This window comes from Scyliorhinus canicula, chromosome 8 (assembly GCF_902713615.1).
Source record: "Scyliorhinus canicula chromosome 8, sScyCan1.1, whole genome shotgun sequence".
In the NCBI taxonomy this organism is placed as follows: domain Eukaryota; kingdom Metazoa; phylum Chordata; class Chondrichthyes; order Carcharhiniformes; family Scyliorhinidae; genus Scyliorhinus; species Scyliorhinus canicula.
In genome coordinates this window covers 22,827,452-22,854,975 of record NC_052153.1, presented here as the reverse complement: position 1 = coordinate 22,854,975, position 27,524 = coordinate 22,827,452, and positions in this window count along the sequence as shown.

Below are 27,524 nucleotides of genomic sequence, written 5' to 3'. Positions count from 1 at the left end.
ACCGCCCCACCCATCGAGGAACGACCCTCAGATTGGGGGGTTCAGAAGATATCGATTGGGAAAGGCCCAATCGATACATGGCAGGTAAAAGACCACCCCAAAGGGGCACGGACTTCTAAGACCTATAAAAGTAGACCCCGCACATGGTTCGGTCTGTTTTGCTCCGGCTCTGACTGCTTTGCTCCGGCTCCGCTTTGCTGCTACATCGCATCCTGACTCCAGTTCCAACACCAGCCGTTGAGCCATCAGCCATCGAACTGTAAGTGCCAATACAACGATCGCTACGTGATCCAGACCTTGCTAGATCCTGACAACTTTAAGTACCTGAGAGTTGCAGACCAAGAACGATACGAAGGCCTTGTCCCCTGACCTTGCCTGTTCCTGTCTAGGTAAGTATTTTAGTTGTTTAGTATTAGAAGTAAGTTAGTCTCTTTAGCGTATGCATGTGTATTTATTATATTTGTCATAATAAATATCAATTGTTTGGACTTACTAATCGGTGTACAGATTTATTACTTTGAACCTGACCTTGATATACTTGTGAGGTGTCTAAATACGGCACCTGGCGACTCCTGAGCATAATTACATACACAGAGCCATAGTAGTGTTAAGCACACGGCCTTTAAACGGAGGCGTGTTAATACACTCCAGTAAAACGAGCAACAGGGAGCAGGAGGCTGCTGACGGAGATGGCTGGCATGTAATAACCAGGAAAGCAACCTACAAGTTTGAAACCAAGAGACACAAAGCTGATAAAAAAAAGTTGCAAACAATGGAATGAATCTGCTTAAACCAGACCCTTTCCAAACCAGGAATTCCAACTGCTTGAGCCTGCGAAACATGAATTTGTAGCTTCAGTCACCAAAGGTCATGCCAACTATCACAGTAGCGAGCCTTCTAGATGATCTTTGCCAGTGAAGAACCTGCCATATCATCATTATCTTATCCAGTCCTTCAGTTTGGCTTCAACCTGTCAGGCAGAACACCCAATTTCTATTATTACTAAATGTATTTATTTCTTTTTTTAGCAATGAGCTCGCGAACAAAATGCCCTCTGCCAAGTACAAAGGGTCAACAAAGGCCCTGGGAAAGAACTTTGGTGCACAAGTAAATTCAATCTTTTATCCCAATGGATCAGATCTTGGCTTTGTGCGACACAGCAAAATCATAGAATCATTGGCGCTGTGAAGCAACAGTGCTAACAACAGCGCTACCGTGCCCCCCCACCCCCACAAAATGGGTGAACGTGATCCGGCAGCGGGTATTAAATCTCTCCTCATTTTTGTTTTTATTGAAGTCGGTGAAAATAAAAATAGGGTGGAATGCAAATGAATCTCTCAATTTCCTACGGCCAATTTCTGCCGGCCCCCCCAAAAAAATCAAGATCTATCCCCAGGTTCAAGTGATTATTTTGCCGATAGTGAGATGCTAACAATTTAATTCTGATTTCCTGTGTGCTCATGAATAGCTCCAATTACCATCACCTTCTGAGAGCTCGCCTGCTCCACAGCCTTGGAACCAGGAGAATGTTGAAACTTCAAAAATAGAAGAAGCAGCCAGGCTTGCACCCCCTCGAGTTTGCTGCACCATTGAGTAAGATCATAGTTAATCTTCTACATCAACTCCACTTCCCATTCTATCCATATATCCCGTTATTCCCTCAATGCCCACAAGCATGCTGATCTCCAGCTTGAATATTCCCAGCAACTGAACATCCTCAATTCCCTGGAGTAGAGAATTCTAAAGATTCAGAATTCGCTGAGTGAAGATTTTTTCTCCTCAAAACAGGCCCAACTTGTTAACCCCTTCCACTGAGACTCTGTTCCCCTTGTCATCTCTCCAACCAATGAAAACAACCTCTCAGCTCCACCTTGTCAAACCCTCTCAGAATGTTATATGTTTGGATGAGATCAATTTGCATGTTTCTAAACTCCAGAGATTATGGGCCCATTCTACTCAACCTGTTTACAGGACAACCCTCTAATCCTAAGAAACAATCTAGTGAATCTTTGTTGCACCCCATCCAAGACAAGTTTATTCTTCCTCAGGTAAGCGGGCCAGAACTGTACTCAGCACTCTGAGCTGGGTCTCACCAAAGTCCCAATTTTCCCATACCAGCCTCCCCGAACAGGGGAGGAATGTGGTGACTAGGGGCCTTTCACAGTAACTTCATTTGAAGCCTACTTGTGACAATAAGCGATTTTCATTTCATTTCATTTCATTTGAGCAGGACTTTCTCACTTTTATACTGCAATTCTCTTGCAAGAAACCCTAACATGCCATCAGGTTGCCACATTGTTTGCTGAACCTGCATATTAACTTCCAATGAGGCGCAAACAAAAACATTCACATCCCACAGCATACTAATGTTGGCAAGTCACTCAGCTTTCAAAAGATATCCTGTTTTCCGTTCTTCTACTAAAGCTAATCATTTAACATTGTACTTCAATCTGCCATGTTCTTCCTAAAACAGTCTATACTCTTTTGTAGCTTCTCTAAGTCCTCCACACAGCTTGCGGTGATGCATGCAAGAAATTGTTATATATATTGTATTATATGTATCTGGTGAAGTAATGGTACTAAATGCCTAGGTTAGAATGTGCATATTTCTGCTGTAATAATATTTTCTTCAAATCCAGAAAAGAAAGACTGACACTGCAGCCTCAGAATGTGCAATTAAGGTGCCTTAAAAGACCGATCATTGTTATTTCAAACCATGATTATATTTAAAAGGCGAGGCCTAATGAGTTTTTGTTACAATTTCTGGGGAGAAGATAAATAGAGACATATTTAAAATTAATTAATTAGTCATGGGACTTGAGTAGGATAAAGATGATGTCTTAATGAGGGGAGCCAGGTCTGTATCAGGTCTCTAGCAGTCAGGTTTTGAGTGTTGGATTTGGCTGTGTATAGAAAAGCAGCCTCTGCAAAAAGCTTGCAGGTTAAGCAGTAGTCTGACACAGACAATAATCTGCTGGCTGTTTCCTGACAGGTTCTCTCTCTCCAAGCAATATTTACAACTCTATTTGAAAGTGTTTTTTTAAAATGTATGATTGGTTTGCTTGGTTGGTGTGATAATGTAGGAATTCCAGATGTATTGTGTTATAGGTATTTGGTGCAGTAAGGGCTAAAAGCTTGGGTTAGTGTGTGTGTGTGACTGCTGCAGTCACGTTTTAAAAGTTATCCTAGTTTGAAAGGCAAGTATATTTTTGTAGCATGGGGTGCAATTAAACCATCATAACAGGCATGGGCTAAAGCAGATTTGTTTGAATTAAGGGGAATTCACTGTGGAGTTAATTCGATTTCAGCTTGGTAAAATGATGTTGTTACTGGGTGGAGCTAAGGCATCGGGCATTTTTCGGAAAGCAGTTTAATTGTGAGCTGAATTAAGCTGTGACCAGAAGTGAAAGATTTTGCCCTCCCTGCAGTTCAGTCAAAAAGAGATGAATAGTCTTTAAAGCAGTGCACACTTGTCTGAGAACAAGGGGAAGCTGAAAGCAGCTGAAACGGCTTCTGAAAAAATACAGCTAGAGTTTCTGCATGGTTCTGATAGGAGTCAGATCTTTTCTTTAAAGCAATGTCAAAGGATCCTTCTTTTCCAAAGAAATCTCAGTAAAGCAAGTATTCCTGAGTGCCAGTAGTTTAATAGTAGTTTGAGAGCTGAAATGATTTTTTTCTTGTTGTTTGAGTGGGAATAAAGATAGCAGTTAAAGGTATTGTATTCACTGTATTTATTACCATTGTTTAAAGAGTAATTATAAGTTATTTTCTCATATGGTGTTAAAGATATTTTAATATTGTGTTAGTAATAAAGTTTTGTTTTAATATACCATTTCCCTATTTCTTTGTGTAATCACTTCTTCTGGAAAGAGGTATCCTTTCCGCAGTCTTATAAAATTAAAATTAAATATTAGTGTCCAGTATCCTAGCCATCTGGTCTGGGATGGTAATATTGGAGATAAAAAAGGTATTGGTTAGAAGTTGATGGGCGCGATTCTCCGCTCCCCACACGGCGTGGGAGAATCGTGGGAGGGCCCCCCAATAAAATTCACGTCCCCCTGGCGCACTCAGCGATTCTCCCCCCCCCCCCCCCCCCCACCCCGGCTCAGAAGAATTGGCGCCCGCCGTTTTTCACGGCGAACGGCGATTCTCCGACCCGGATGGGCCGAGCGGCCTGCCATTCGCGACAGTTTCACGATGGCGGCAACCATACCTGGTCGCTGCCGTCATGAAATGGGTGAGATATGCCCGTTTGGGGCTTGTGGGGGAAGTACAAGGGAAAGAGCACCACAACTGTGCTCGGGAGGGGACAGGCCTGCGATCGGTGCCCACCGATCGTCAAGCCGGCGTCTCAATTGGACGCACTATTTCCCCTCCGCCGCACTGCAAGATCAAGCCACCATGTCTTGCGGGGCGGTTGAGGAGAAAGACGGCCACCGCGCATGTGCGGGTTTGAGCTGTCAGCGTCGTGACGTCAGCCGCGCATGCGTGGGTTGGAGTCGGTCCAACCTGCGCATGCACGGCTGACGTCATTAAGCGCGTCGGGCGCGTCATTCTCGGCATGACGCCCCTGCGGCCGAGATTTACGGAGCGCTGCTCCTAGCCCCGCCAGGAGGGGAGAATAGGGGGCGAGGAGCGGCCTCCAAGGGCGTCGTGAAACTCGGCCGTGTTCACGACAGCCCTCCCGATTTTTCCCGGGAGCGGAGAATTCCGCCCAAAGTGTTTCCTTTTATTGTTGAGCAATGTTTAACTGGTAATTGTAGGCTGTATTTCTGAGATGTTAAGGTTGTATAATACAGTTTATCTTAATAGACCATGGCTGGATTCTCCACCTCACACTACCGATGGTGGAGACGGAGAATCTAGCATCGGGGAGAAAACAGGATTGTTGCCGGGCACCGATTCGTTTCCGATGCTGTTGCCCCCTATTGACATCATTAAGACCCATTTGCGTCCACTTACTGGGCCGGACGCTATATTCTCCGGGCCCGCGTGATTCTCCAGTTCCCTTGGCTGGAAATCACGTGGGCGAGAATTACTACTGGTCCTGACAAACATTGACCTCACGGTGGGTCAAGGGGGTAACTCTTCAAGGGAGCTGCCCTCAAAGTCAATCCGAGGGCCACTCCCCCGCCACAATGCGGGGCAGCACGGTAGCATGGTGGTTAGCATAAATGCTTCACAGCTCCAGGGTTCCAGGTTCGGTTCCCGGCTGGGTCACTGTCTGTGCGGAGTCTGCACGTCCTCCCCCTGTGTGCGTGGGTTTCCTCCGGGTGCTCCGGTTTCCTCACACAGTCCAAAGATGTGCGGGTTAGGTGGATTGGCCATGCTAAATTGCCCTTAGTGTCCTAAAAAGTAAGGTTAAGGGGGGGGGGGGGGTTGTTGGGTTACGGGTATAGGGTGGATCCGTGGGTTTGAGTAGGGTGATCATGGCTCGGCACAACATTGAGGGCTGAAGGGCCTGTTCTGTGCTGTACTGTTCTATGTTCTATGTTCTAATGCAAGACTTAACCAGCAAATGTTGGGGTCTGCTCCGGGATGGTAATAAAATATTCCCACTTGGCATTGGATCAGCAAACGTGGATGCATTACCTTCAGTACCCTCATGTTAGTCATTGATATAGATTGTAAATGGAATCATAGAATCCTTACGGTGCAGAAGGAGGCCAATCATTCCATCAAGTCTGTACTACCTTCTGAAAGAGCATCCTACCTAGGCCCACTCCCCCGCCCTATTCTCATAACCCCACCTAATCTGCACATCCCTGGACACTAAAGGCATTCTATCATGGCCAAACCACATAACCTGCACATCCCTGGAGACTAAGGGTAATTTATCATGACTAAACCACTTAACCTATAGTTGAGGTTCAAGCAATGTTCCTTTTGACACTTTACCAGTGACACCCTGCCACCTCAAAAATGACACTGAAATGAGATTCCAACCCAATGACCTTTTCATCAGAAAATCACCTACTTCCAATGGCATAACACCTCCCATCTCTGCCAAGATTCAGTCCATCATACATTCCTTTATTTCCTGACTGCCATCATCCCTATGTTTGCTGATCTGTATTAGCAATACCTTGACTTCCAAATTCTCACCCTCGTGTTCAGATGGCTTTATGCTCCTTATCTCTGTAACGTCACTGCTCCCCACCTTTGTCTGCTTTCCTGCCTCCTACCATGCTGCAATACTTCCAGAACAATATGTTCTTCCAAACCTACCCGCTTGGGAATGCCCCACTTGCTTCAGGGCACCATTGGCAGTCATACCTTCTGCTGCCAAGGCCCTAAGCCCCAGACTTCTCTCACAAAATCCCTCTGCTTCCGTACAATTCCCACACCGTTTAGCTCGTTCAAAGCTCCCTCTTTAACCAAGCTATAATAATCTATCATAATACCTCTTTCATTGGGTTGCTGTTAATAGCCTTCCACTGAATCGCCTCCAGGCGTGTTATTATGATAAGCTGCGACATAAATGTAAGTTGTTGTTGAACTAACAAACCAGTCGTTGGACCAGAAGAAATAGGGCAGAGTGAGACAAAGTGATGCAATGTGAGGGACATCATAAAAGGCCCAATAATCAAGTTTCAGACGGAGAAGTATAAAAGTCACAGTACGAAATATTCGGAGTCTGCACCATGGTCCGGATTCTCCGGTCCCCCAGCCACGTCAAAACGAGATCAGAAGGAGCTCCAGGTAGATTTCAAAAATAGGATCAGGCCCAAAATGTGAAAACATGGTGACCATGACTAACCACAGCAGCGACAAGCTGAGGCTGTTAAACGTGAAGGGAACTTCTTATGCTCATAAAAGTAAGTTATTGATGCCTGATTTAATTGCTGAAGTAGATTAGTAACCTACCAGACTTGTAAGTGAGAAGGAATGACTATCATTATTCACACCTATAGCTGACAATTCCAATTCACTCAGCTCTCAAACATTCTATTCATTAAATGATAAAAATGAAATGTTGCTTAAAATGCAAATCACAAATTAACTGCTTGTTCCATGAAGTCTATTATCCTCCTTCCAGGGAAACTGTGTCACTTAGCTTCAGTAGCCCAAATGTCACCACCTCAATGATCAGCCATGACCACAGTCAATGGCAGAGCAGGCTCGATGGGCTGAATGGCCTGCCCTGGTCCTATGTTCCTATGAATCTGAAGCTTGTAGGGTTAAGCCCCACTCTCAGGATTTGAGCAACTTGAAAGATATCAATTAATAATATCAGTGGATAGATTGGAAAGGTCAGGGCTATTCTAGATCCCAACCACTCGCTGGGTAGCCAAGTCCATTCTCATGTGGTTGCTACTTCTTTTGTCAGTCACCTTAAATTGGTGCCTTCCCCTTATTGCCCTTTCAATAATGGGAACAGTGTCTCTCCATATTCTCTGCCTGGGGCACACCATGATTCCATTGTTTATTCCTCATGAGTCCATTCTTCCTTTACAGTTTCGCCTGACAATCTTTCATTCCAATTACGATGGAACAGATCCATTCTCACCGCCCTGTAATTTATTCTCTCAAATTAAATATTTTTAGTCTCCCTCTCTCCATGTCCTTTTCCCTGAGTGACCTAACCCATGCGATATTATGATCAGTCTTCCCTAAATGTTGCCTTCCTGACTTCCTGATCCACTTGACCCATCACATTCCCAGAACTAGATTCAACAATGTCTCTCTCCTCATTGAGCCAGAAAAATTCCAATGAAAATATGCTTCTTCTCCCACTCTACTCTTCTCACTATTACTATCCCAGCATCTATTAAAATATGGTCCCAATTACCACCAACAGTGTTTTTGCAACTCGCTCAAATTTCTCTGCAAATTTCCTCCTCTAAACCTTTTCTACTCTTTGGTGGCCTGTGGAATGCAGCCAGTAATGTAATGGCGCTAGAACTGTTTCTTAACTCAGACCAGATATATTCTATCTGAGACCAGTCCTGGACATTCTTTCTTTCCAGCACTAATATCGTTCTTAATCAATATTGCCACCTATCCTCCTTTCTTTGTTTCCCAATCTTTTCCTGAACACCAAGCTCCTAGGTGAATTTAGCTCCCAATCCTGGGCCTTTTAAAATTAGGTCTCTGTTAACACCATGACATCTTATTTCTATTTGGCCATCTACATCTGCAGCTCAGCAACCTTACTTACCACATGTTGTGCATTTACGTAAGAACATAAGAAATAGAAGCAAAAGTCGACCATTCAGCCTTTCGAGGCCATTCTGCAATTCAATAGCATCTTAGCTGATGTTAGCCCACCCAGGGACTCAATTATTATGGGCGGCACGGTAGCACTGCGGTTAGCACTGTTGCTTCACAGCTCCAGGGTCCCAGGTTCAATTCCCGGTTTGGGTCACTGTCTGTACGGAGTCTGCACCTTCTCCCTGTGTCTGCGTGGGTTTCCTCCGGGTGCTCCGGTTTCCTCCCACAAGTCTCGAAAGACGTGCTGGTTAGGTTTTTTGGACATTCTGAATTCTCCCTCAGTGTCCTGCAGGAACTCCTGGAGATGAGGCAGGTCCAACTTGTGTCCCTCAGCCCCACTCCCAACCACAACCCCAGGAGAGCAACGAGGAGAAGGAGGAGGATATGGATATGGAAGACCTCGACTCGCAGTCTGAGACACCCAGAGCATTGACTTCCCATCACAGCTGTCTCCAAAACCATCCACCATCCCAGAGACACTTACCTCGGATGGGCACTTTAGTGAAGAGGCTCCTGGGACACCCTCTTGTGCTCACCACACAGTTGACCTGGACACAGCAGGTTTAGATAGGAACCCCCGAAGGGGCGAATAGTCGGAGGGGGGCCCAACCCCAGGGACTAGCTGCCACGTGGAGAGGTTTGGGGCTTCTGCAAAGACTGGTCCCATTTATAGTGGAGATACAATCGCAGAGCCAGGGACTACATGAGGGGTTATCGGCGATCATCCAGTACCTGCATGTGCAGTTGGAGGAGTCCAACTGTTTGCGGGAGCAGGAGGTGGTGCCAGCCATGGTGTGTATCCCCATGCCTAACTGGGCTACTGCAGCACTGTGCAGTACTGGGCTGCACGGTGGCCCCGGTCTGCACTGCAGACCCTGCCCCGCATGTCCCCCTCCCCATCCACCTCCTCCCCCATCCCCACACCCACCCCCAGCCGTTTCCCCTGGCACTCTGCCCTCTACACCCCTGTCCCAGCACCATGGGGGCCTCTGGACATGGCACCCTTCCCTGCTGCCAGGGATAAAGTTGTTGGGCACTACCAATGCCAGCGGTATGCTCCGCGGCCCCAGCCGGCACCCTCCTGCAGGGGCTTTGTGGACGACTATCATCCCTGTACCAAAGAAAAGCTAAGCAGAGTGCCTTAATGACTATCGTCCAGTGGCTCTGACATCCATCAACATGGAGTGCTTCGAAAGGTTAGTGATGGCACGAACCAACTCCAGCCTCCCGGATTGCCTTGATCCACTACAATTCACCTACTGCTGCAACAGGTCCACAGCAGCCGCCATCTCCATGGCCCTGCACTCTACCCTGGAACATCTAGATAACAAAGACACTTATGTCAGACTCCTATTTATAGACTACAGCTCAGCCTTCAACATCATTATTCCTATGAAACTCATCTCCGAACTCCGTGGCCTTGGCCTCGGCTCCTCCCTCTGCGACTGGATCCTGAACTTCCTAACCCACAGGCCACAATCAGTAAGGATAGGCAACAATACTTCCTCCGCCATCATCCTCAACACCAGTGCCCCACAGGGCTGTGTCCTCAGCTCCCTACTATACTCCTTATACATCTATGGCTGTGTGGCCAAATTCCCCTCCAACTCAATTTTCACATTTGCTGATGACACCACAGTAGTGGGTCGGATTTCAAACAATGACGAGGCAGAGTACAGGAATGAGGGAGAATCTGGTGAACTGGTGCAACGACAATAATCTCTCCCTCAATTTCAACAAAACGAAGGAGATTGTCATCGACTTCAGGAAGCACAGTGGAGAACAAGACCCTGTCTACGTCAATTGGAACAAAGTAGAAAGGGTCGAGAGCTTCATGTTTTTAGGTGTACAGATCACCAACAACCTGTCCTGGTCCCCCCATGCCGACACTACAGTTAAGAAAGCCGACCAACGACTCTACTTTCTCAGAAGACTAAGGAAATTTGTCATGTCATCTACGACTCTCACCAATTTATACAGATGCACCATAGAAAGCATTCTTTCTGGTTGTATCACAGCTTGTTATGGATCCTGCTCTGCCCAAGACTGCACGAAACTACAAAAGGTCGTGAATGTAGCCCAATCCATCACGCAAACCAGCCTCCCATCCATTGGCTCTGTCTACAATTTCCGCTGCCTCAAAAAGGCAGCCAGCACAATTAAGGACCCCACGCACCCCGGACATACCCCCTTCCACCTTCTTCCGTCAGGAAAAAGATGACAAAGTTTGAGGTCACCGACTCAAGAACAGCTTCTTCCCTACTGCCATCAGACTTTTGAATGGACCTACCTCGTATTAAGTTGATCTTTTCTCTACACCCTGTTATAACTGTAACATTATATTCTGCTAGTCTCTCCTTCCTTCCCTATGTATGGTATGCATTGTTTGTACAGCGTGCAAGAAACAATGCTTTTCACTGTATACTAATACATGTGACAATAATAAATCAAATCAAAAACATTGCCCTTAGGTGGCTGAGTGATGGCCCAACAGGGGATGGCGGCCGGTTGTGGGTGAGGGAAGAGGGTGAAGAATGTGGTGGTGGGGGAGGGGATGGGTTGCGGTGTGGGGATGGTGGGGTGGAGGCACCCATACAGCTGGTGTCACAGCACAAGCACGGGCCACAGTGGGCAGTCAGAGTGTTGTGCAACAAAATGGCTGTTTGGACACCCTGGTGCTGTGGGGGGTCACACTGACCCTATGGCCCATCTTCTGGTCAGCCCATCACTCCCCACTGCCCCCCGCTGCCCCCCTGGGCCTGGCGGAGACCTGCAACCCCCCAGCCAGCCCTGCCAGCGGCAGAAATGGCAGCCCACTGTCGTGCCTCTGCATGTCCTACCTCCTCTCTCCCCCTCGTCAGCCACGGTATATGTTTCCAGATTTTTAAAACTACAAGTGAAACTCGCCGTCAATCATACCCCTGGCAGAGGCAGAGCAACACAAGGCCCCGGAGAATACTGGGTCAGACCCACTAAAAATACACAAACACCATTTACTGTACATGTGGAGTAGAAAGCAGTGACATCACTGCCGAGCCACCAGAGCATGGCATTCTGGCAAGCGCCCTGCGCCCGTCATAATTTTGGAGTCACAACCAATTCCCCACCCAATCGCATTTCGAGGTTTCGGTGTTGGCTGACGGAGAATCCAGCTTATAGTTTTTGCATTTTATCAAATTATTTTACTTTTATTTTGTGGTGTAGTTCCTTACTGTAGCTGACGATATAATGGTGAATAAACTACATTAAGTGCGTACTTGTAGTTTCCTCGCAGCCGCCCCTGTGCCCAACATTGTTGTGCGGACTTTCTCTCCCATAGCCTGTTCACTGACTCAAGCAAGACTCCTTCTCTCCATTCTCTCCACTCCCAGGCCTCACTCCACCCATTCCACCTGGCTCTTGTATGCTGCGAACATTACTCATCACACATCAGTCCAGGAGGTGGTTAAAATGTGGTCAACATGTAAGCAGGAGGTGAAGACCAAGTCCCTGCGTTTTTAATTATATTTTTTTTAAATTTAGAATACCCAATTCATTTTTTTCCAATTAAGGGGCAATTTAACGTGGCCAATCCACCTACCTTGCACCTCTTTTGGGTTGTGGGGGCGAAATCCACGCAAACACGGGGAGAATGTGCAAACTCCACACGGACAGTGACCCAGAGCCGGGATCGAACCTGGGACCTCGGTGCCATGAGGCGGCAGTGCTAACCCACTGCGCCACCGTGCTGCCCTCTGCCTTTTTAATTATAATTACATTCCTTAAGAGCGCACAAGTTGCGCAATAATTTTAATGCATCAGGTGTCATGTGAGAGTACCTTTAAGAAATGGGTGTTTATAAATGGGTGTGTATATAAGTATCTGTAGTGAGAGTTCCTTTAAGAAATGGGTGTTTATTACTGCAGTGATGTCAGAGAGTGGGTGGAGCTGGGCTGTCTATCAGCTTTTTACTTTCATTTTAGGCTGTTTGCTGCAGGGTGTGTTTTAGTTTCGTTTTCAGAGCTGGATAGCTGCAGTCACAGCCAGAAGGTGTATTAGAGTCTCTCTCTGTAATCTAAAGACTGTAAATCGATCCTGGTGATTTAAAACTAATGGACTAAAGTAGTCACTAAAGTAGTGACTTTAAACTGATGTGCTTCTGGTAAAAGGTGTATTAAGTCTTATGGATGTTAAAAGGAAAGCTTAAAGGATTACTTTGTGTTGTATTCTTTGGGGGTTGTATTTGAATTAATTGTTGCTAAGATGTTCACTGTATGTTTTAAAAAGGTTGACTTGAGTTCATAGAATAAAAATTGTTTTGCTTTAAAAAAATACTTTTCCATTTCTGCTCTACCACACCTGTAGAGTGGGCCGTGTGCTCCCCATACCACAATCTAGTAAATGTTGTGGGTCAGGTGAGCTCCATGATACACTTTGGGGTTCTCTAAACCCTGGCCCATAACAAAGAAATGTGCCCCAGTCGCAATTTCCAGAGGGCAGGCAACGCTATTGCTGCTAATGTACAAAGTTATGAAACCTTAATGGAGAATTAGCATATGAGGAAAAAGCACAGAGGAATTTTGGTAGCCTAATTAACCTTGTGTGAATATCCCAAATCAAAACTGTAACCTCAAACGAATAACCCAGCTGGCCTGACCTTTGCTATCTATCTTTAAGATCTATGTTATGACTTGAATGATAGTACTTAGGCTGACAAGAATTTTTAGTTTATTTAATGAGTAAATTAGCATGAGAGTTAGGCACTGATAAGAACTGCAGATTAAATTTCCAAAATTAGTTTTTAATTTACTTCTAAGTTTGCTCCGTGCTGGTCAATCGTTCCCTTAATAAATAAAACAGTTTCATGATATGCAAATTGACTGCCTCCACACTCCCATACTTGGATATGAAATCTTGTGCAGTAAAAGGTCCTCTTAGTTATGTTTACAGATTGAAATGCTTCAGGTTACCACAAGATAAAACACTGAGTTTCGAAATGGACTGTTTATTTAGCAATCAGATAAGTATAGCACCATAGCCTGTCATGTTTTCTTGCTCTGGTTATGATAACACAACTAGAATTGCAGTGAAAACGGAGTGGTTTATACAGACAATTTTATCGTACTTAAATAGGCCATTTGACCGAACAGTGTTTATGTTCCAGACAAGCCTCCACCCATCCTACGTGATTTAATAATCCTATTCTTCCTTTCCTCACTCATTTACTCATCAAGCTTCCTTTAAATGCATTTCCCGTACCAGCCTCCCCGAACAGGTGCCGGAATGTGGCGACTAGGGGCTTTTCACGGTAACTTCATTTGAAGCCTACTTGTGACAATAAGTGATTTTCATTGTCATTTCATTTGTACCATTCAATTGACTGACTTTATATGTTTTGTGTCTATTCATCATGGGGTGGGGGCGTCATTGGCTGGGCCTACATTGGTTGCCCATCCCTAATTGCCCTTGAATTGCGTGATTTGCTGGGCCATTTTAGAGGGCAAATAAGAGTCAACAAGATTGCTCTGAATCTGGAGTTACATGTAAACCAGACCGGGTAAGGAAGGCAGATATTCTTCCCTCAGAGGGCATTAATGGACCAAGTGGGTTTTTTCAACAATCATTTCAAGGTCATCATTAGACATTCAATTCCAGATTTCAATTGAATCCAAATTTGACCAGTTGCTGTGGTGAGATTTGAACCCGGGTCCTCCAGACCATTACCCAGGGTTTCCAGATTACTAGTCCAGTGACAATACCACTAAGCCACCACCTCCCGCAAGTTCCACAATTTCTCCACTCACTGGGTAAAGAAATTTCTCCTGAATTCCTTACTCAGTTCAGTTGTGACTGACTATCTCATATTTATGGTTCCTGGTTTTGTTCTCCCCAAGTTGTCCAGATCCCCCTCTGCCCACAAGGGGAAACAGTGGACGTGATTCCCAGGACCCCCGGCTACGTGTTTCTCGGCAGCACGCCATTCGCTGGCGGCGGAATTCTGTCTTCCCACCACTTGTCAATGGGATTTCCCATTGAAGTCACCCCATGCCGCCGGGAAACCCACAGGCAGGGATGCACTGCCAGCGGGAAAAGAGAATTCCAACAGCCGGAGAATTCCGGGCCTCTTTTCTATGGCCACACTTTCAGCCCCCTTCAAAACGTAAAGGTCTCTGGCAGCTCACCTTTCTGTCTTCCCTTTCCTACTGAAAAGGATCATCTTCAGGACTATTTTGTGTTGACTCCTAATGGGCGGCACAGTGGCACTGTGGTCAGCACTGCTGCCTCACAGCGCCAAGAGCCCATTTTCGATTCCGGTCTTGGGTGACTGTGTGGAGTTTGCACGTTTTCCCCATGTCTGTGTGGGTTTCCTCCAGGTGCTCCGGTTTCCTCCCACAGTCCAAAGATGGCCAGGTTTCGTGGATTGTTCATGTTAAATTGCCCCATAGTGTCAAAAAGGTTAGGTCGGGTTACTGGGTTATGGGGATAGGGTGGGAGCGTGGGCCGAGGTGGGGTGCTGTTTCCAAGGATTAGTGCTCGATGGGCCAAATGGCCATTTTCTGCACTGTAAAGATGTGGTGAAATTTTTTTAAAAGACCCTGAGTTCTATGTGGACTAATGTTACACACATACTCAGGTGAGATGACTCTGAACTTGTGTGCATCAGCAAAACACATGTAGGCGAATGCTGCAATGTTATTCCAATTGTAGCCATGTAAAATGGCCATCTGCAAAGGACCATGGGAATTGTGGTCAATTTGGGACACAGACAGGTGCACAGCCTCTGTGTATTGTGCAAAGAAACCAGACTTAACTGAAACTTGCATCCATTAAGAATCAATCACCATTTCCCCCAACATAATAGCACTTGCATTAAGGACCATTAACGATAGCAGACTAACTGGCGCCACCCCCCCCCCCCCTTATTTGGAAAGGCCTACATGCCTGGGACAATGATAGCTAGGACCCACCCAGCCATCGAGGTATCCGCCCCCTAATTGGCTAAGATTGATGAGGGTGATCAAAACCCTATCGATCCATTGGACCAGGAGTAAGGACCGCCCAAAAGGGCACGAAAGAGTTAAAGGATAAAAAGCCCTGCACACTAGAGATCGGTCTTTTTTGGGACTGGCCTGTACGCGACCAACTTTAGCAGAACAACCAAGTTCAAGGACCCGCGACCATTCCTGAAGGATGAGCCCAGCTGAGACGAATTCAACAACTTCCAACCGACCACGCGTGGACCCGGATAAAGGCCTTATCTCGCGCAGTGCCGGTCACTCGAAGTTAAGTAAAGGTCATCTTAGTTGTTAGGTGTAGTTTAGTACTGAGCCGCGTATATTATTTCATAGAGATACAAGCCTTGTGTTATTAATAAACAGTATTTTTGAGCTAACATACTGGCTATGTGGTTACTTGGTCAATATAAGAAACAGCTTGTGGTTCACCTAATAAGGGCAACACAATACCACAGTGTTAAATGTGTCATGGGAATGTCCCTTTAAGAAAGGTTTTTGTCTTATCACATGGCTTCAGTGATGGGTGGAGCTGGGCTGTGGCTGTGAGGTTTGGTTTGGTTTCACTTTCACATTTGGCTGCTGTGGGCTCAGACTGGAGAAAGAAGTGTTTTGGCTGGTCTCTCTCTAGTTTCATTTTGAATATCTGTTCCAGTGAAAAAATCACCTTGGTGATGGCTTTTAAGATATAATTTGCTTTCCGGAAGGGTTTAAACCTGCTGGTCGAACGGGAACAGAATCTCAGGAAAAGCCGGTCTTATTCAAGTGAGAATGCAGTGTGCTGGGCCAAGCCCTTGAAAAGGGGTTTTTGGTTTATGGTTTTTGAATTGGAACAGTTAAAGGGGAATTAATTAAGTGTTATACATGGATTACTGTAGCTGTGGGGTGTCTTTATATTTGGAATTGATAAAAATTCTTGCTGTGTGTTTATATAAATGTGAAGTACGTTCATAGAATAAAGCTTGTTTGATTAAAGTGTCTGGGAAGGCTGTTGAATCACACCTCAAATAAAGGCTCTTGTGCTCGTCCAAGCCAAATTCAACAAAAAGTTATAGGTCAGGTGAACTCCAGAATATACTTTGGAGTTTTTAAACTCTGTCCCATTATAAATGTGACCTTCCTATGCATTACCTTATGTTTGATTTTACTTTTCCTCTATTTACACACACTCTGAGTGTCAGGCATGAACGTGAGCAGACAATGGGCACTTCACTTTCTGTATTTTGTGTAATTTTGATTCAATTGTTGTGGGGAAGCATTGTCACACAATGGTATCTGTATTCTCTCAGCGTTTTTGCCTCTGCGCTGCTGAACTCCCGCAGAGGTGGAGCAGAAATTAAACTCCAGTTCTCTGGGTTTTAGTCCACACTGTGGTTTACCAACCATTGATCGCCAGATTAAATTTTAATAATGACTGAAGATGAATAATATGCTGGAGAGTAAGTCGGTTTCCCCTGATTCTAAATAATAAACAATTCACTAGCGTATCTGGGTAATTTGTTTAAAGAAACGCTTTAATGTTGCAAAGTCCATTGATTTCTGCCTGTCTGCGGGGAGGGAGAAAATAATTAGTATCTATTTTACGGATAGGAGGAGGGTTAATTTAAACAGCATTAACCCCTCCTCTTACCATCCTTCCATAAACAGAAAGGTTTCTCGATGAGTTTCCCTCTTTAGAAGTGGTGGTCTATTTCCCAGCCCCTTGGCTTTTGTGTGATCCAATTGTCTAATAATAGCCACACAGCAGATGCAATGAATTCAAAGGGCTCATTTACCCTCTTCACACACTCGAAATGCGGGAGGAGGGTTGCAACATTGCTCCACACCCAGGTAGTGAAGGGAAGGACAGGGGAAAGAGGAATTTACAGTACAAAGGCCACAGAGACAAGGGGCTGATTCTCCGCCGGCCCGCGCCGCAATCGTGGCCAGCCCGGGGAGGGGGGAAGGGGGGGGGGGGGGGGGCGGAGAATCCACTTTCCGCTGTAATCGGACCCAGTGCCGGTTCAGCGATTCTCCGGGCCCTGAAAATCGGCGCGACCGCGGAATAAGCCGCGCCGCCAGGGGGGCCATTGCTAGAGGCCCACCCAGCAATCCTCCAGTCTCGACCGGCCAAGTTCCCAACGGCGTGGAACTAACCACCTATTGCTGGTTGGGATGCTGGTGTGGTGGCTGCGGACTCAGTCCGCAGACGCCCTGGCCGGGGGCGGGGGGAATCAGAGATGAGGGGAGGCCTTGTTGGCGGTCGGTGATTGACTGTGTGGGGGTTGAGGCTCGGTCGCGCGTCCAATCGGGGGTCTCCTTTTTTTGCTTTGTCTCCACGGTCTGAGTCCACGATGGAGCACGGCGCGGCTGCTGGAGGATGCCGCCATGCGCATGCGCAGACTCCAAACCAGAAGTGCGGGGGCCCGTATCCGCAGCTAAAGCTGCGAAATTCACTCCGAGTCCCGACTAGCTCCCTGCAGGGCATTGAATTTGTTCAACTTTTTTCTGGGAATTTCGGGAGTAAAACTCCACCATTTTTATGCTGGCGTGGGGACATAGTCTCATTTTGGAAGAATCTGTATTGGTTCACATGAGTTCCAGAGTCCAATGAGGTATTCCCTCTTGGAGGTCAGCAGGTTGAAAACTAACACTGGATAATTCACTTTTCCAGTGGTGTTGACTTCATGCGATGAGGTAGGGATACAGAGATGAGTCAGTCTTGTCAGCGATGGTAGGGAACAGCAGAAGCAGAGTCGATGAGGGCCAGAGGATCCACCCGGCCATTGACAAAGGATTAGGTAGTCCAGTCAAGAGTCCACTGATTTCTGGGGCGGGCCGAATGTTCCCGGTGGCTGGCAGGGTCAGAAAGTCCTCCCCATAGTTTCAGCCATTTAAAATATTTTAGAAATAACAGCTAGTGGGTGAGGGGGTCTTTGACCGTCCTCCGGAGATGGATCGAGCGTACAGGGCATTGAGGAGGAGGCTGAAGGCAGCGGAGCTGCCGATGGTGGTACGGCTGCATTATTTGCTGGACAAAGAGAAAATTCTGCGGTGGGAGAAGGGGACCAAATCCTGTACCTGGGAAGGAAACGTGGTATGTATCTACCAGGACATGGGTGCAGAGTTGGCCAAGCGGCGTTCTGGGTTTGACAGGGTCAAGGCGGCCCTCTACAATAAAGGAGTGAAGGTTGGGGTGCTGTATCCTGCTCATCTGTGGGTCACGCACCAGAATCAGGGATTTTATTTCGATACGCTGGAGGAGGCGAGCAATATTATGAGAGACCATGGACTTGGAGGCTTGTGAGGACATTGAACTTTGGAGATGCCAGTATGGGGAATGTGGGTGTGTATGCCAGGCGGGTTGTTGTATTTATTTGGTGTTCAGGCAGGCTAGTTAACGGGAGTGCAGTGGGGGAGAACGACCTGTGGAGGGTGTGGGGGAGTGGGGCATGGGGTGGTTTGTTTTGTTGTTTCTTTGTTTATGGGGGATAAGGATGGTTGGGGCAGGAGGGTATGCTGATATGGGCGGAATTGGTGTGGCGCAGTTGGCTAACGGGAGATGGCAGCGGACACCTTGGGAGCACCAGAGGGTGAGAGAGGCGTCAAGCTGGGGAAAGAGGAGCTATGGCTGATCGGGGAGGGGGGGGGGGGTTGCGAGGGCCGCCCCGGGCCCTCAACCGCCACCATCACCACCACCAACCGGGTTGATTATGTGAAATGTTCGGAGTTCAATGTTTAAGAGGTCTCGTGTTTTCACTCATTTAAGGGGTTTGAAGGCAGACGTGGTGTTTCTTCAGGAGATGCATTTGAGGTTGAGGAAGTGGTGGGTGCGGCAGGTATTCCATTTGGGGCTGGATATGAAGATGAGGGGGGTAGCAGTGTTGATCAGTAAGAGGGTGGCTTTTGAGGTGGGTAGTATAGTGACAGACCCTGGGTGTAGATTTGTGATGGTAAGTGGGAGGTTGGAGAGGGCACGTGTGGTGCTGGCGGATGCGCATGCCTCAAATTGGGACGACGTGGAGTTTTTGAGGCGGGTGTTGGCAATGATTCCGGACCTGGACATGCACCGGCTCATTATGGGGGGGGGCGGGATTTGAATGCGGTGCTGGGTCCTAGGTTGGACCAGTCATGTCCCAGGTCTCTGAGGACATTGGCCATGGCAAAGGACCTGTGGCGGTTTGAGAGGCCACGGGCGAAGGAATTTTCACACTTCTCTCACGTCCAGCGGGTGTACTCCAGGATTGACTTCTTTGTCCTGGACAAGTCGGTGTTGGGGGGGGGGGGGGGGGGGGGGGGGGGGGGGGGGGTAGTTAGATCATGGTTTATTTTTTTGTTTAATTTTTTAAAAATAAATTTAGAGTACCCAATTCTTTTTTTCCCAATTAAGGTGCAATTTAGCGTGGCCAATCCATCTACCCTGCACATCTTTAGGTTGTGGGGTGCGACCCCACAAACACATGGAGAATGGGCAGCAGAGGAGCACAGTAGTTAGCACTATGGCTTCACATCCTGCCCCCCCCATAATGAGCCGGTGCATGTCCAGGTCTTGAATCATTGCCAACACCCGCCTCAAAAACTCCACCTCGTCCCAATTTGAGGCATGCGCATCCACCAGCACCACACGTGCTCCAAGGTCCCAGGTTTGATTCCCGGCTTGGGTCACTGTCTGTGCGGATTCTGCACGTTCTCCCCATGTCTATGTGGGTTTCCTCCGGCTGCTCCGGTTTCCTCCCACAAGTCCAGTCCTGAAAGATGTGCTGTTCGGTGAATTGGACATTCTGAATTCTCCCTCCGTGTACCCGAACAGGCACTGGAGTGTGGCGACTAGGGGCTATTCACAGTGACTTCATTGCAGTGTTAATGTAAGCCTACTTGTGACAATTAAGATTATTATGTGCAAACTCCACACAGATAGTGACCCGGATGATCATGGTGTCTGACCACTCGCCACATTGGGTTGATTTGAGGGTGGCAAAGGAGAGTCTCCAACGGCCGCAATGGAGGTTGGATGTGGGCTTATTGGCGGATAAGGAGGTTTGCGAGAAGATCGGGGTGGCTATTTGTGGATGGGGATTCGGGGATTGGGTCAGGCTGTTGTATAAGGCACCGAAGGGATGTGTTCAGACTAACGGTCATCTCAGAGTACTTTGGGTACTCACCCACCCCCTGCTGCTCTTTGCCCTGGTAATTGAGCCCTTGGCAATGGTGTTCAGGGTCTTAGGGGGTGGGGGGGGGGGGGGGTATTGAGCGAGGGCGGGGAGGAGGGTGGGTGAAACACCCAGTTTATTTGTGCAGATGGCTTCCTGCTGTATATTTCAGACCCGGTCGGGAGCTTTGACAGGTTCATGGGGATTTGGGGGAGATTGGTCTCTTTTCGGAGTACAAGCTCAACACGGGGGGGAAAGTGAGATAATTAATGCCCAGGGACAGTTTGGGGGGGTGGGGGGGGCTGCCGCTTCAGTTGGTAGGGCTGGGTTTTCGTTACCTTGGGGTGCAATGGGCGTGGAGATGGGCTGAGCTGCATCAGTTGAGCTTGGCACGGTTGGTGGAGGGAAAGTCCGACTTTAAGAGGTGCAATTTGCTGCCATTGCCAGTGGCTGGTCGGGTCCAGACGGTAAAGGTGACAGTGTTGCCGAACTTTTCGTTTGTGTTTCAGAATCTCCTGATCTTTGTGCCCAAGTCCTTTCTTCTTATGCGACAATCATAGATTTTCTCTGGCGGGGGTGGATGAGAGGTTCCGGGGGTGGCGGCAGGTGGGGATAAAATACTTTAGAGATTTATTTGTTGGAGGGAAGTTTGCAGACCTGGAGGAGCTGGAGGGGACGTACCAGTTGCCGAAGGGTTCAGGTAATTGCAGGTGAGGGACTTTATGAGGAAGGAAGAACCTTTGTTTCTGTCGCTGCCGCCCTAGGTGCTGGAGGACAAACTTCTGTCTGAGGAGGAAATAGGAGAGGGTAAGGTCTTGGATATATATGGGGAGCTGTTGCATGGAGGGTGTGCCCCGGTGGAGGAGGTTAGGCCTAAGTGGGAGGAGGAGCTGGGGGGAGGGGCCGCTGGGGGCTGGAGTATGGAGTGATGCTTCGGGGAGGGTTAGTGCGTCCTCGTCATGCGCAGGACTAAGTCTCATCCAGTTGAAAGTGATGCACAGGGCCCACATGACGATGCCCAGCTTGAGTCGGTTCTTTTAAGGTGTGGAGGATGGGTGTGGGCGGTGCGCGGGGAGGCCGGTGAACCAGGAACATGTGTTTTGGGCATGCAGGAGGTCGGGGGGGTTTTGGGCAGGATTTGAAGATATGATTTCAAAGATTTTGGGGGTAACGGTAGCTCCGATTCCAGAGGTTGCAATATTTGGAGGATCTGGGAGTGCAGGTGGGGAGAGAGGCCAGGTCAAGATGGCAGGGGGTGAGGATGGTCAGATCGGAGGTGGGAGTAATTTGGGGGATCCATTGTGGGATCGTATGAGTGCGCGGTATGCCTGTGAGGTCTGGATGTTTAAATAGTTACTCTGGCTTTAGAAGTGATTATCTCTCCTCTAACCTTTCAGAGTAACAATGAGGGTAAAACAGGCAGAACCATTCAAAGTTATCGATTTAAATCACTTTCTGTTAGACGGTTCCCAAACCTGTGCAATTATCCAGAGGAAGTTAGCGCTTCTGGGCAATTACTGGGTAAAGCTTTATGTGGGAACTTCCTTTAGATGGAATCCCCAGTGCACCATTGGGATCCCCCCTAAATGCAAAGCTGGGGGACCAGGAAGTTACAGGCCGATAAATCAACCCAAACGTTCCCCGGTAGAGTCTTTTTACCCCATTCCCATTCACGCCAGTTTTGCTGGGGCTCCTTGAGGCCACACTCAATCAAATGCTGCCTTAATGTCACAGGCAATCACTCTCACCTCACCTCTGGAATTCAGCTCTTTTGTCCAAGGCAATTTGGACCAAGGCTGCACAGATGTCTGGAACTGATTATCAGCGATTATTCCTGCAGTTACTGTGGCAACGTAGGGTTGTTAGTTTGGCAATGAGAACCTCTGCTCAAATTCAGGATCTAGTGGTATTAACTATGTCTTGTTTGAATTGATTTATAATTAATTGAATCCTTACAGTGCAGAAGGTGGCCATTTGGCCCATCATGAATACACTGCCCCTCCAAAAAAACACTCTATATAGGCTCACTCCCTCGGCCCATCCCTGCAACCCCGCACATTGAAGATGGCCAATCTACCTAACCCGCACATCTGTGCACTGTGGGAGGAAACCGGAGCACCCAGAGGAGACCCACGTAGACATGGGGAAAACGTGCAAACTCCGCACAGACAGTGACCTCAGATGGAATTGAACCCAGGTCCCTGGTGCTGCGAGTCAGAAGTGCTAACCACTGTGTGACCCCATTTAAAATGGAGTAAATTTCTCCTGGCCATTGGAAATAGGTTTAGATGTTAGGAGGGATGGTGACGGAATCTTTCCCCGGACTGGGTTGGTGGCGAAGTCGGGAACGAGCCACGGCTGACGCGGGAGAGCAAATTGAGGAGACAACTAAGCAGGAGTTTTCCAGTGGGATACCTCTTTTCCAATAGAGGGAAGTCTCACACTGCATCTCCACCAGAGCAGTCTGGGGAAGGCGGGAACACAGCAGCTCCATCTCAGTGAGACTGACAAGTTGTGAAGCCTTTGATCAGTTGCATTGAAGAGCTGCTAAAATGGGCAGGCTGAGAGGTTACTGTTCAATGCATCCCTTCCGTCACTAAATGCTATGACTGCTTGACGGGTGATTGCCAATTTTCCGGAGGATACTTTACCTGATCAGCACATCGCCCACCCTCAGCTGCACTTCCCTGCCGCCAGCCTTCAGGCCGACACCGGAGCAGCTGATGCATCTTCACTGTTCCCCCCTGCAGAGGGTCTGGGGCAGGAGGCTCACCACCTCTACAGGCTGTCGCTGCAGCAGGAACACTAGCAGCAGCAGCAGTGGCCTTCACTGAAGCTATGTGCCTCTCCTCAGGACAGAGGTGATGGACACCCAGCTACAAGTGGAAAGACGTGAGGCCCCCAACAGAGGCTGTGCTGGCACTTTGCCAGCTATCCAAGTCTTGTGAGCAGCCGGGCCTCAGGAGGCACAGGCTCCCATCAGGAGGTAACCCCTGACACCTGCATCCTCCTCGTGGTTTAACACTGCCTTTCCCGATGGAGCGGATGGCCAGGCATTGCCAGTGCTCAGCTAGGTGCCTATTACTGAAGGATCACCACCCCCTCTGCCTCCATCTACACTTTGTGTGATCTCCGTCTCTGTAAGGAAAGAAAACAGGGGGTTGAAAGTGTGAAGAGTGGCTCGAATTCAGAAGGGTGAAGGGCAACATTTGTATATGGTGACTGTGAGATATGTGTGCTGTCATAATATGCACTCATGTTCATAATGAGATACAGACAGGCAGTGATGGACACGCACAGGAACCAATCACCACACAGAATACAGAACAACCAATCGCCGGGCAGGACACTACAGGGTACATTACCAGTATAAAACACACGAGGCAGGAAGGCTCAGCCTCTTCGTACTGGTGATAGCTGTAGCAACAGTCAGGGTGCAATGTACAGCAGCACCTACTACACATGGCACAGAGCAAGTCTGGGCAAACCAGACCAAGGTTAGCAGGCTTAGATTAATAGAGTGTCGACCCACAGCGAACTGTGTACATTACTCAGCAGGTTCAATAAAGCAGTGTTGAACCATCTACAGCGTTGGAAGCCTGTTTTCAAGTGATACTGCATCGAGTTGGAGTCCGTGTTAATCCAACATATATAACACATCATGTGCGAGAGGATAATAGGCGGAGGGTAAGTGTTGGTATTGGCAGTAAAGAGGGGGGATTTGAGATTCTTGCGGAGGGAGAAAGGAGTGCAGCTGCAAAGTTTGTTGAGCTGAGATGTACAGTGCAGGGGAATGCTGGGAAAGTCAGTGGGTAGCTTGACATCTGGCAGCGTTATTCCATTCACTTGCCATACCCTCCCGAGATGCTGGACCCTCCTGGTCTACTCCCTACAGGTTGGAAGAACCAAGGTGCTGTTGTTCACTTCCTTCGCCACCTCCACCCACGCCTGCTTGTTTTTTGAGAGGCTGCCCTCCATTTCCTCTCCATGCTTAGGAAAACTGACCTCACTTCAGCTCCGCCAGATCTATCCTCAGGTAAGATTTGGAAGCCCAGGGTTGGGAGAGGAATGTGTGATGGGGCACATCCTTCCCAGGGCCCCTCACCATTGGGTGCTGAAACCTGAAACATAAGAGTTAACATATAAGGTCAGAGAACTTTGCATATTCATTTACGTGCATGATCCTGTACGACTGGGAGTTACCCTCGTTATCCACTGTGTACATGTATTAACAATTGTTTGTTCTACTAGTCAGTCTCTGCACATGCATCGCACACGTACGGCAAAAACCTTTGAACTCTCTTGCGGCTTGGATTCTCCAATCCAGCTGAAAATGAATAGAGATTTGGTTGGAACGCCAAATTCTCCATTTCCATTTGCAGCCAGGTGGTAACGGATGACATCAAAGAATCCCGCCCACAATCTTTAAATCATGCAGGTCACTTAGTGGAACAGGTGCGGGTTGTCATTGGCTGTCCATCTGGGTGATGATCAATGTCCGGAGAGAGCCGTTCCCATGGCACTTGTCGCCTTGGTGATTGTTGCTGTTTTATTGCAATTGTTGGGTATGATAATATGTATATTGTATAATAAATGAAGGGTTAACAATTTGATGCGAATGCTTCCAACCACTAGATGGTGATCAAGAGCACACACATAAATCACGTGATACCCTTGATTCTGGGAGTAGGTGATTAGGCACGATAGAGTGTAGTCGTGTTTTCAGAAGCTGTGTAGGTAGAATAATAGTCTTAGTGTATTTTATAAAATTTGTATCTTGGTAAGTTGGTTCGAATCTAGTTTAGTGTAGTGTAGTGTTAATAAATAAGCTTTGTTTGAAATGTAGCTTTGTAAGCCACTACACTGAAAAGTCATCACCATCGCATGTGCCTACAGTGAAAAAGCACCAAAAGACCCCAGATAAAGGGCAGAAAAAGAACTCAAACAAAGAGAATTAAAAGACAAAGCAAAGAACATCAGATTGTGGATATTTGGAATCGATGATCGTTCGTATTCAATACAAGATTCCTTATCCCTGACTGGCCGATTGTGGTGAAGGAACAGCTCCATTCGTTTAACGCATGTCCCTCTGGTTGCACTTATGTACCCCGCTTTCAGTTGTCAACTGTGGAATTGTGAGTCAGTCTTCCCTCCTGGTCCACTATATATGCAATGGCCGTGAGCTCTGCTGCCTGCGCGCCTAAGTGACCTGGTAATTTTAATGCGATCTCTTCTAGTGCGCGAATGCGCATCCTCAACATAAATCCCGCATCCTGTGATGCGTTCGCCATCTAAAACTGTGGATGAACCGTCCACATATATTTTCAATGGGGCACACATGTCTGTGTGCTGGGGGCTCTGGCTTGAATTCCCTATCTTCCTGGGGGTGTTTTGGCAATGAATGGTCCTGTGTTGTGTAGGGGTGCTACTATTTCACATTCATGGTGTTGTCCTGGATATTATAGATTGTCCGCTAAAAATGTGTGTGTTTTGGTCCGTTTAACTGTTATGTCCCATCCTTGTAACAGTAGTGTCCACCTAGCTGCTCTTATCTGGCTCACTGAACCGTCCTTCAGTCGACCGTCTAAAAGTAACTGTGTGGAGGTGTGCTCGGCCAAAATGGTGATGGGATTGAGTCCGGTAATGTACGAGAAGTACTGAACTGCCCAAAATACTGCTAGTTGGTGCCTCTCGCAGGCTGAAAATCCCTGTTCTATGGGGTCTAAAAGTCTGGAGGCATAAGCCACTGGTCGTAGCTGCTCGTGCCGTTCCTGAAGGAGCACGGCTGAGAGGGTCAGATCGGTGCTAGCTACCTCTATTGCATAGGGGGAGAGTTGGTCTGGAACCTGTAGCGCGGGTGCTGCACTAAGGGCTTCTCCACAGCCTCTGTATGCTGTGGAAGCCATTCCCAAGGGGCTCCTTTCTTAAGGAGGTCTGAGAGTGGGGCTGCCTTTGTCGCAAAACCATCGATATGGTTCCGACAGTACCCAACCAGTCCTAAAAACGACCGGAGGGCTGAAACATTCTGGGGAAGGGGCAATTTGACAATCGATTCAATTCTGTTGAACTCGATCTCGCGTTTGCCGTGCGTGATGACTGTACCCAAATACATCACTTGATTCTCTAATATTTGGGCCTTTCTGGGGTTAACTTTACATCCAATGTCTTGTAAAATTTCCAGGAGTTCGGACAGAAGCATGATGTGCTCTGCCTTTGTGTCCGTCTGCAGTAATAGGTCGTCCACATACTGTACCCAACATTCGGGTTGGGAAAATTCTGCTAATCCATTTGCCAGCTGTCGGTGGAAAATGGAGGGGGAAGTATGGAATCCTTGTGGGAGGCATGTCCACGTATACTGCTGTCCTTTAAATGTGAAGGCAAATTTGTACTGGCACGCCTTTGCCAATGGGATTGACCAGAAGCTATTGCTAATGTCCAATACCATGAAATATTTGGAGTGGAGTCCCTGCTTGAGCATGGTCTCGGGACTTGTTGCTACCATGGGGGCTACTGCTGGGGTTACTTTGTTGAGTTCCCGATAATCTATGGTCAGGCGCCATGATCCATCGGGCTTCCTCACTGGCCAAATAGGTGCATTATTAGTTGAGGCTACTGTCCTAAGTACACCCTGCTCTAATAAGCTCTCTATAACTTTTCCAATCTCTCCCTCTGCTTCTAGGGGAAATCGGTACTGTCTCTGTGGTCTCGGGTCAGGTCCAGTAACTTGAACTTGTCCAGTCATTCTGCCACAGTCGTGCCGGTGACTGGCAAATGCTGTCCTATGTCGGTTCAAAACTGCCCTAACTTGCTTGTCTGTGGTCGGGTCAAAAAAATAGTCACCTACTGCGCTAATCCTGTTTGCATACTCTCCTACTGTGAGAGTTGCGGGTGCTCTGTCAGATTTTGCCATTCTCCAGACACACTGATTGACTGGATCGAACGACAGGCTGTGGGCATTCATTAAGTCAATGCCCAGTATGTGTTCTGCTGTGCGGGGCAGATTAACTAAAACAACGGGGTGTCTGGTGGAGATATTCCCTAGCTGAATTGATACAGGGGCTGTAATGTGTCCCTGCTGTGAGTGACCTGTAAATCAGCTGAGTCTAATTGTGGATGTGGTGGGCCATGTGTCTGCCTGTGCTGTGGTGGTGGAATTAATGGTTGTGCGGGACCCTCCTGTGTCCCAAAG